The sequence below is a fragment of the Oryctolagus cuniculus genome, chromosome X (assembly GCF_051225735.1).
Source record: "Oryctolagus cuniculus isolate XC-2025 breed Fujian yellow rabbit chromosome X, ASM5122573v1, whole genome shotgun sequence".
Taxonomy (NCBI): Eukaryota; Metazoa; Chordata; class Mammalia; order Lagomorpha; family Leporidae; genus Oryctolagus; species Oryctolagus cuniculus.
The window spans coordinates 44440873-44452052 of record NC_142888.1 but is presented as its reverse complement, the minus strand read 5'-3'; the positions used below and the strand labels follow the sequence as shown (position 1 = coordinate 44452052).

Here is an 11180-nt window from a genome sequence, read left to right as displayed (position 1 = left end):
TACCCTTCAAATGCATTTGAACTTCTGATGCTTTTGTGGGGGTGAAGTTATTTTGTTGAAAGTCTGGTATCCATTAATACTTACATGGAATCCAGTTTAGGAAGCCTAATACAGAATTTGGGGATGAGCTTTATCTTCAGTTCTATATGGGACCTCATACTACTCTTAGCACCACATGGAATGGTAGTTTGTAAAAACTGGAAGGTGGCATAAATGGCACAGACCTAACTTCCATGTATGGGCACCATCTTCAGGGGTTAAGAGCGAGGCTTTATAGGTAGCTGATGTTATCAAATAGGAAAACAAAGTATGAGAGAAAGAACATTATAGTCACTATGTAGTGACAAAAGGTGAGATATGGATTGTAAACACTATTGCCTCTCTTCTTTCATTCCATTTGTACACTTTAGACTCTCAGTGAAGTTGCAAGAGAAGTTAGAGGTCTTGCATGACCAAGTGGGAAGTGGAATAAGAACTCTGGGTCCTTAATATTAAAATACTGTGTATGTCTCCATAGGCTTGTGAAGCCTAGAGGCATTTGAGCTAACTATATACACCAAGATTCCAATTTTTGTGCTTTGCAGATGTTCTTACCTTAACTCCTAATGTTCATTTTGAGTCCCAATCCAAGTTCCTTAAGAAGAGACTATGTATTTTATTTCTATACATGATTTTACTTTCTGGGCCTTTGAAACTATATGTTTGTACTTTAGAAACCCCTTTGCTTCTATTTCACTTTATCTCCTTCCCTTTTCATAAATTCCCTGATGTACACTCTTCAGTGGTCTCAATTTCCAGAATTTTTTTTCACATTAAGTATTTAGTAAAGACAATTTTAACCCAAGACAATTATTCTTATTAGTTTCCAAAAAACTAATATTTTCTTTTTAATGCACATATTTATTGAGTCACAAAGTAAGAGGACTTGCTTTCATATCCAATGATTGATATACTCCACAATGCATTCTATAAGACATCTATTTTCATTTAATAAATTTCATTTATAAAATCCAAGACATTTTCATATTTTAATTATCAACACTACTTAAGTAACACATACTTTGAAAAATGTCTCAGTCATATTATAATGACCATTTTGTTCTACCAAAACAAGTATACATACAGCACTATTACCAGAAATGAATTTTTTTCAAACATATACAACATTAATTAATTAATTTCAAGCAATCCATAACTCAGGCAAAGCTTCAGTGGAACAGGGGATAAGTGGTTGTCTGGGACTTGAGTTTTCTTTTTTTATCCTTTTTATAAAACACACATTACTTACATTTCAACACATCTACTTGATTTTGTTGCAAATAGAACTTAAAGTATTTGTTACATGTACTGTGATTATTGTCTTTCTTTTCCTTTTTCTTATCTTCATGGTAAATATTACTAATCAGAAAATAAACTACCACATGATAAGCCTGATACCAACAACATTCCTGTCTGTACATTCACCTGGCTATCCTTGGCAAGTAAATAAATGAACAATGCAGAACCTCTAATAACTCACACTCATCATCAAATCAAAGGTTGACGGTAAATAAAATGTTGATGTGAAATACATGATAGTTTTGGTTTTGATTTACATAAAAAAAAACCCTAAAACAAAACAAAACAAAATCACCACCAACTTGATTATAAACTACAATGAAACTGTAGGCAACTTTCAAACAATGAGCAGTCTGAATAACAAATCAGCTACAAGATGAACCCTTCTTTCAGAGTTCATTGTACAATTGTCGTTCTCCTCTTTCTCTTCACATTGCTTTGCAGTGTGTCATTTTGTTGCCTGTGGTTTTGCTTCATGTTGTTTAATGTTCAACTTCTTATTTCATTTTTTGTCCTTTCTTGTTATTTTGCTTTGTTTCAGATGGTGCCTTTCACTTATAATTTACCACACTTTTAGGAAATGAGATCAGAAGGGCTATGAAATATATTTTTCTCCTGATCTCTTTGATACTCTTCCTGGGCTCTTTGCAGCTTACGGCCCCTCAGCCTCCACTTCTGGAAACAGTATGTCACAAAGGAGGTCATTACCAATGAGAAAATAATTATCAGCACTATTATTAGGGCCACCATGGAGGAGAGAGGAGCCTCCAGATGGGTGGCTTCACCCTGGATGGTTGCATTCAGCTTATTAATATTCTCATAGTTCTCGGAAGTCCAGAAGGCAGGCATGAATCCTAAGTTGAAAGGTGATCTCATTGGAAGAAACACCAACGATGCACTCTTTCTCTCACAGTCTTTGCCTTGAAGATGATGGAAGAGTTGACTTGGATTTTCTGTTCAAGAAAATGATAGTAACCTTCAGTAGACTGCCTTGGGAGCTAGCTTTGAAAAGAGTGGAGTCAACTTTGCACTAATATTGAGCTACTGAAGATGAACTAAAGTCTCAAAATTCAAGAATGACTGCAACATACACAAGATCTTAACAGTTCATTGAATTGGGGTAGGGCATATTAGTGACATTACAAGAGAAATATCAGCAGAACTCTCTCCATTCTCTTTGAGATTAATTCTCACATCCTTTGGCAGCAAGGATGTGTTAACTTAATGTGTTTTTAATAAGAGATAAAGCCTTTCATAAAATTATGGAGAATTTTGAATCCAGAAAAATAACCTGGGCCAACATTGCCTGTATTTGGCAAGCATGTTAGCTCTCGTTAAAGGACTAAAATGACTACATTATCTGAAAGCCAAGATAAAACAATCAGTTTGAAAACACCAATCCATGCAAGCTATGGCATGTATTGGCACAATGATGTTTTCAACATCCACTTTGAAGTAGTTCCTTTGATTAGCTGTTTTCAGAGTAGGAACACTGATAATATAATTAATCTAGAATAATAGATGTTAAAATAACTTATGCTTCCAATATACAATTTTACCTTCCTTTTTTAAAAAAAATATTTGTTAATTTATTTGAAAGTCAGAGATAGAGAGGCAGAGAGAGAGAACGAGAGAGAGAGAGAGAGAGAGAGAGAGAGAGAGGTCTTCCATCTGCTGGTTCACTCTTCAAATGGCTGCAATGGCCAGTGCTGGGCCAGGCTGAAGCCAGGAGCCAGGAGTTTCATCTGGGTCTCCCATATGGGTACAGGGGCCCAAGGACTTGGGCCATCCTCTGCTGCTTTCCCAGGGATATTAGCAGGGAGCTAGATCAGAAGTGGGGCAGCTGGGATTCGAACTGCTGCCCACATGGGATGCTAGTGCCGCAGGTGGTGGCTCCAGCCACTAAGCCACAGCTCTGACCCCAATTTTATCTTTCAAAAATTTTACTGATGTACTGTTATTTTCACTAACTATCAGCTGGTAAAATTCTTAGTGGCCCCACCTGAATTAAGAGAATTCTGAGTTATATCCTTTGTTTGGAGAATAATTATATATATGTATATATAATTATAATTAACTTTTTAATGGAAGTAAGTAATCTAGCTTTCCATGCAGTGAGGAACTAAGTGCCTGTTTACTAATTAACTGTGGTATTAAGAACTTCCAACTCAAATGCACTCTTGTTTACTACAAAGTGACATATTATTACTAAAGACTAAATTAGCTGTTCTCCCTAATCAGAAGCACATATGCTCCCACAATATGTTAACTTCCAGGAGTGTTTAAATACTTAATTTTAGAAAGTTTCAAGGAAGGAAATATGGTGTATTTTGAGTAAAGAAGAGAAGATAGGTTTAGAGGTACACACATGATATATAAGACCATTACAATGATAAATAATGAAAATGTAAATAAAGCATGGTCAAAGGCCAAAGGCCATAGGCTTTGCAGTCTAATGTTTATCAATGTAGTGAATATTATACCCACATTTCTATTGTCTAAAATGCAAAACACATACATAAGTGCAGAAACATTTCAGAGAGATTGTCCCACCAATGACTCCAAAATGAAGCTTAGAATAATGCCCATTTTTGAGCAATTTATTATTTTTGGGTTGCTGCCATTTGAAAAATGCAGCATCTGATTGTCCCTTGAGGAATATATGGGGATAATACTCCAGGCACATCCAAAGTCTCCAGTGACCACTCCATTCTGTGATTCTCATGGAATAAAATGACCAAAAATTTGACCATAAAACTGACAAAGTAGGCTTGTCTTTTGAGACAGGAGATTGGATTCCAACTGGTTTCACTTCTACAGCTCCTGGTTTTAAAGAAAGCCATGTATCCAGGCAGAGGAAGGTAAGCAAAATACGTGTCATGTATTTCTCTTCCCTTGGAATTGGCAGATACTGAAAGGCAGAGATAAGTTGCAGGCACTCTGCATACTTCTCCCTGGGAACAGCCAAGAACCTTACTCCTTTTCCAGATCTTTGTTATCTAGCCTCATTAAAGGGACTTGAACAGTTTGGAGATTCATTTTAGATCTTCATCAAATTATTGAATCTTAAACTGTCAGAGTTGGAAGGAGCTTTACACAGTTTATAAAGACCCTTTATTATTTATTTTTAAAGGCTGAATGTCCAAATAAAAATATGGGAGATATGATTGGTATTTTTAAAGTGACTCTCTGCCAGCAGCAGAGAATAAAAATACCAAGCTATCAATGGCAGTTAGTCATGGATTTAAGATTCAGTGTGGAAACACATGTTTCAGTCAGGGCAGCTGTTGAACTGGCTTTGATAGTCAAGGCAAGAGGTTTTCTTTGTTAAACTCCTTTTCAAATAACCTTTAAAATTGTCCCCATCCAGCTATTCTTTCCCAACCCCCAGCTTTACCCTTCAAGCTGAAATTTATTCATGTATTGAGTAGCCCACAGGAGGAAAATAAACCTGGAGTTCCTTCTCTTGTTTTTGCTAATGTTAAATCACATGAATGAAGAACTATTTATATCAGAAGGGGCTTCACAATTATCCATATAGGTCATTCACAAAAAGTACAGATTTGCTCTTTAACAACAGAGGATGCATGCAATGAAGATTTAAATAAGCAAATTAATGACTCCATTAAGTTCACACAATGCCTCATTCTATTTACTGTTTAGCCTAGCTTAAGATCTTAAGGAGAAATTCAGAGGAATGAGTAGGAGGTGGAGTGATAGAGGGCCCTAGATGGAATCATTTCTAAATCAATTCCACACACTTATTACTTGCATTTATGTTGGTTCAAAAAAAATTCACCAAAATAAAGTGCGTGTGTTCATGTGATATGTAAAGAGATCAGGGGTAGGGATACAAATACAGATCGGGCCTCTGGCCACCCAGCTTCAGTACCATGCCTCAGATTTCACTGTGAAAGACTGAATACTATCAGTGTCAGTGTCAAGTGTTCGAGGGTATATTCTTTTCTCCAGCATCATCTCCTAGGAACATAATAAAACCAACCTCAATAGATCACTTACCGCTGCCTATGAGGATCTGCTCTTCTCTTCACTCTCTCCTCATATTCATCTTCTATCCCCTGTTACCATTTGCCTCCCTAAAGGAAAAATATCTTCCACATTGTTTATGGATTTTACTGCAGTGGACATGAATGCAGAAACAAAACCCCAGACTCCATGGCTTATTTAATTTGATTATGTTTGTAAGAGCACTTGGTTATTACTGTGGTTGTGTGTGTTAACTTTGCATTTGTACAGATGAGAATGAGAAATGTCTTCCACAACACCTGGGTTTTAAAAGTTTTTCAAATGAAGATAATACTAAAACAAAAGCAGCACACTATTCTTAAAGTAGCCTAGTACTGAAGCAATAAGTTCCCAGCTAATTTTTCTAGGACTACAGTTCTTGGACTAATTTTAAGGCACTTTGCTGCTCTCTGATGCTGTGCTACCAAGCAGGGGAGGGCACTAGCACACCATCTACTTCCCTGCTCCAAGGTGGGGTTCCTTTCCACTTAGAACTACCAGGAAGGAAGGTTGGACAGCCAGGGCTGTGGTGCAGGTATGAATATGCCTAGGGGTCATCTTTGAAAATTGCACACTTAAGATTATTGTCACTGCTTCACTCTTCCACAAAACTCTATAGATGTATTTCCTTGACTGAGTCTAGCAAAATTGCTTATCAGGTTAGTTTTCTCCTCAATCAGGGTTGTTGGCTGGTGTGCATTGATTGCCATTTTAATCTGTCTGGAGGAGGGGGAATCAAAAAGGAATATATTACATAAAAGAGGCAGTGAGACATGATGGCTGACACCTTAAGACCTACCACAAAATTCAACTGTTAATTATCTTCTGGCTGTATTGTGAGCATCTCTGTGTGAATCACGTCAGTTCATTGCATGTGTATGTGTCCTGTGAACCACACAGATTCTCACTAACTTAAACCCATACCTTTCTTGTAGAGGAATTCAAATTAAGACTCGTGGAGGGGTCAGTGACTCCATCACTGTCTTTGTACTTGTTAAGATTGTATGTCTGCCTCACTACACTACCTCATTGAGGGCTGTTTCTTTGAATCTCATCTCACCTCCTGTAAAGGATTGGAATCCTAATAGTGACTTGCTAGTGGAAACTGAAAGAAATGTGTACTATGAGAGAGAAAATATTAGCTATTGCATGTGAGGGCAGTTGAAAGCACATTGCTGGCGGGAGGGAGGGTAGGTGGGAAGTATCACTATGTTCCTAAAATCTGTATATATGAAATACATGAACTTGTATAACTTAAATAAAATTAAAAAGAAAAAGAAAGTAAGTACATTACCAGCAGGGGTAGATTGGGATCTACTGGGCACTTTGGAGGGGGTTTGGTGGAAACATTATTTTAGAACTCAGCCTTTGGCTCTGTTTGTTTTCAAGATAGGAGCAATACCTGTGCTTCCGCCACAAAGGCAGAAGACACAATTTCAGATCCAAACCAAGGGAACAGCGGGTGCCTTAAGCCTTTCCCAGGTCCCACCCTTCCCCAGGGGTCCTGGGGTCCAAAGAAGGCCCAGCCTTTGGGCGCTTTCCTCTCCTTCAGACTTCCCTCCTCTTTGTCTTTCAGGTGGTGGGTATACCTGCCACTGCTGTCAGAGGGAGCTGCCAGATAAGGATTGAGAATGAATTGGAGCCATCCTCTGCCTAAGTCAGTATGCGTGCCCGCTCCCCCCCACCCCTACCTCTCCTCTCCCTCTCCTCCTCCTCTAATGTGCGATGAAACCTGTGTGTCTCCAAAGCACTCTCAGTACTGGGCTAGCTGCGAGATCGCCTCTGGGCTCCAGGAAGCTGAACTTCCAGTTTACCCATCCCTCTTCAAGAGGGGCGTGGTCTCTCAGCAGCTAACATTTCTTCCCAAGGACAGTGGCTGAGTAGGGGGTCCTCATAAATTGAGCACACTCACTCCGAGTTTCAGATAGCGTTCTTGGCGCTAGCTGGATGCAAGGGAATTCCCTAAGATCTCCATACTCTCCCTCTCCCTCCCCCTCCCCTCACACAGGCGCGCTCACACACACACACACACACACACACTCCTATCCCACCCCTTGTTCCTGCTCTCTTTTCCTCCTTCCCCCTCCTTTTCCCGCAGTGAGTCCAGAGCCTGCACATCTTTGGGAGGGGGCAGCCAGGAAAGGACCAGGCGTTTTGGGAAGCCATATCCATTAAGTTTGGGTTCAGCTGCTACAGCCAGGGCACAGGGGTCCGGAATGGGCGCTAGCGCAACTGGAAGGAGGGAACGGCTCCCCCAGGAGCGCTACGATACCCTAGCTCTGTCCACAGTTCCTACTGGATCCGCACGCAGGTGCCACGGGGGTGCGAGCGCCAGAAGCGAGCGCTCCGGGACCGCCTCCATGTATGCCACCCCCACTCCTGAGGCAGCCTCTGTCCCCCAAAGCGGGTTCTATCAGGGTGCAAGTCCGCGGCTCGCGGCACAGGTGCGCCACACTCCGCCATTGTCTCTTCCCAGCCGCCAGCTGCATTAGGAGCTGGAATGGCGGGAGTCGGAGCCCAGTTTTTGTAATGGGGAAACTGAGGTTCAAAGAGGTTAAAAAGCCCTCGTTGCTCAAGGTTATCCCGCAAGGTTGAGGCAGGATTAGAAAGAAACCCAGGCTTCCGGACTCCCAATCCACTGCACTTTTACCATCTACAGTCCAACGCCGCCTTCCTAAAGCCTTGGGCGCCCAGCAGGAGCCACACAGGCGAACCGCACCAGTACTTAGAAATGTTTCTCATACATCCAGCCTTCTTTCTCTCTTAACACCAATCCGCCCAGCCCAGCTCAGTTCGCTACCCAACCACCTTTCCATTCTTCTGTCCGCGTGCGATCTGGTAAAGGAGATCGCCCTACCTGGGCAGATCACGGAGCCGGGCTCTCGAGGTTGCCGCCGTTCCAAGAGTGCAGGGCTGGGGGCGGGGGAAGAGGTGCTGGCTGGTGACTGCTGCGGCGAGAGCAGCTCACTCCGGGTGATGTCTCCCTCAGCATCTGAGCGCAGCCTAGAACTGTTCAACTTTATTTAGGGGAAGGTGGTCACGTGGGCGCGCGCCCGCGAACCAAAAAGCTTGGCGAATAAAATCAGGTCATGGTGTCCTGGCCGCCTCCGCCTACCCAGCCCCACAGCAGCTAGCCAGCAAACGGAACATGGCCTTCACGGGGGCTGGGAGGGGGCACGGAGGAGACTGGATTATTCCAGTCTTTTGCCTATGGGAATTTGGCTGGAATTCATTAGGAAGCAAAGAGACAATTGGAGATTGGAGCAAGAACCGGTTGCCCTGCGCGGGCTCTGGAGAAGAGCACTCCATCTGGATGGGTGCCTCTTGACAATAAGGGCTCTGGTCTTAGTCATCTTAGGTCTCCAATTTCTAGTATATTGTCTGCCACTGAGGAGGCACTCGGTAACTGTTGGTTATGTTGGGGCAAAATTTCATACAGAGAACCCATCTGGTTGGGAGCTCTGTGATTTTTTTGTATGCTTCTTACCCAATAGCTCTCTACTCTGAAGTTAACACAAACCCCACCCTGGGGTGGTGCCCATCCCCTAATTGCTCCTCTCTGCAGTGTCCAGTTTCTGAGAAACACTCTCTGTTGAATCACCGAGTCAAGTAGGCTTGTATTGGATGAGCTGCCACCAAGGAAGCTTTCTGTGGTCCCAAAGCACTCTGTATTCCTCTTGGCCCATGACACTGAGGACTATGTAAGAGACTCAGATGGAGTTCCTAGCTCCTGGCATCATTCTGGATGGAGTTTCTGGCTCATTACTTTGACCTGATCCAGCCTTGTCTGTTCCAGCCATTTAGGGTGTGAACCAATGGATGGAAGATCTATTTCTCTGTCCATCTTTCCCTCTCCCTTTGTTACTTTGCCTTTTAAATAAGTAAAATAAATTTAAAAATACTAAATCTACTATGGGAAACGGTGGCTTGATCAGCATAGCCCTGACTGTTAATGAACAACTTAATACATTATCCCTCTTAGTAGTTTTTTTTATCTGTTCTACTTAATATGACTGATTTAGTTCTGTAATTGATGCACAGTTATTCTTAAGTGTTGAAAATTAACTGAAATGTGATCCCTGTTGAACATGGGAGTGGGAATGGGAGAGGGAAGAGATGTATAATTTGGGACATGCTCAGGCTGACTTGCCCCAAGTGGTGGAGTTGGAAGCATACCAGGGGATTCCAATTCAATCCCATCGAGGTGGCATGTACCAATGCCATCTCACTGTTCCAGGTGATCAATTTCAGTTCACAGTTGGTCATGGTGGAGGGACTGGGAGTCAAAGGGAGCACATAGACAAGTCTAGTACCTGCTAACGCTAACCGATGGAGTAAATAAAGGGGAGAGTGATCCAACATGGGAAGTGAGATACTCAGCAGACTCATAGAATGGCAGATGTCCTAAATAGCACTCTGGCCTCAGAATCAGCCCTAAAGGCATTCGGATCTGGCTGAAAAGCCCATGAGAGTATTTCAGGCATGGAAAGCCAAGACACTCTGGCAAAAGATCTCTGTGAGTGAGATCCCAGTGGAAAGAACAGGTCTTCAAAGAAGGAGGTACCTTTCTCTGAAGGGAGGAGAGAACCTCCACTTTGACTATGACCTTGTCTAAACAAGATAAGAGTCGGAGAACTCAGAGGGCTTCCATAGCCTTGGAAACTCATGACTGGAGCATAGGATTACTGATGCCATAGACAGGAGTGTCAATTGGTAAAGTCAACAACAGGAGTCACTGTGCAGTTACTCCTCATGTAGGATCTCTGTCCTTAATGTGCTGTGCATTGAGATTTAATGCTATAACGAGTACTCAAACAATATATTTCACTTTGTGTTTCTATGGGGGTGCAAACTGTTGAAATCCTTACTTAATGCATACTAAACTGATCCTCTGTAACAAAAAAAAAGAAATTATCAATTCTCAACTTGACTCTCACTGGGATTAAACATGACAATAGGTCTGCTCTGATTTCATCATCATTAAAAAAAATCATCTATTATTTTTCACTTTATGTTTCTGTGTGGGAGCAAACTGTTGAAATCCATACTTAATGTATACTAAGCTGATCTTCTGTATATTGAGATAATCGAAAATGAATCTTGATGTGAATGGAAGGGGAGAGGGAGTGGGAAAGGGGAGGGTTGTGGGTGGGAGGGACGGTATCGGGGGGAAGCCATTGTAATCCATAAGTCGGACTTTGGAAATTTATATTCATTAAATAAAAGTTAAAAAAAAATACTAAATCTGCCAATGCCTTGATGTTGGACTTCTCAGCCTCCAGAATTGTGAGAAAAGACATTTCTGTTGTTTTAAACTATGTACTCTGGACAGAAAGCAGGAATGTGGCTGAGTAAGATGTTCCAGTGACCACTTTCCCACAGAGATAACAATTTGAACAGCTATTCACACACCAAGTCACCTTCATAAGAGCAACTAAAGCCAGATGAGAGAACACAATGCATAGTTTTAATATAATAGTAAGAAAAGTTGCATTGAATAAAGCAGGAAAGAAAGAGTCATCAGTCAGTCAACTCCAAGTAGCACAGCATGGAGAAAGATTTCTCCTGTTTGCGTGGGGGGAACTGAAATTGAGTCCCAGTGTCAGGCCCACTGTAATAAAAATGCAAAGTTGGACAGAGCCACAAGGCCTGGTCCCCTGGCCCACACCTACAGACTATTTGGACCCTCTGTAGCCAGGCAACCTCTGCTACTTCTCTCCAGTTGGCAGCAGAAAGAGCAAGATTCCAGCCACTGTGGTGTATGGCAGGAAAGGGAGCTTAGGACACTGCCTTGGAATTCAAAGCTGGGCCTACTA

At 41.8% G+C, this 11180-nt stretch overlaps 1 long non-coding RNA gene across 2 annotated transcripts; it reads right to left on the bottom strand.

Moving 5' to 3' along the window:
- Positions 1–879: 879 nt before the first annotated feature.
- On the bottom strand, positions 880–8513 carry LOC108178759 (uncharacterized). Of its 2 annotated transcripts, XR_016228246.1 has the most exons (3): positions 8222–8513; positions 5359–5435; positions 880–2291 (listed from the first exon to the last, which is right to left on the bottom strand). It is a non-coding gene; the product is annotated as an uncharacterized LOC108178759 (long non-coding RNA). The 2 variants fall into 2 exon arrangements; XR_011385649.2 differs by lacking the exon at positions 5359–5435.
- Between the last annotated feature and the right edge of the window lie 2667 nt (positions 8514–11180).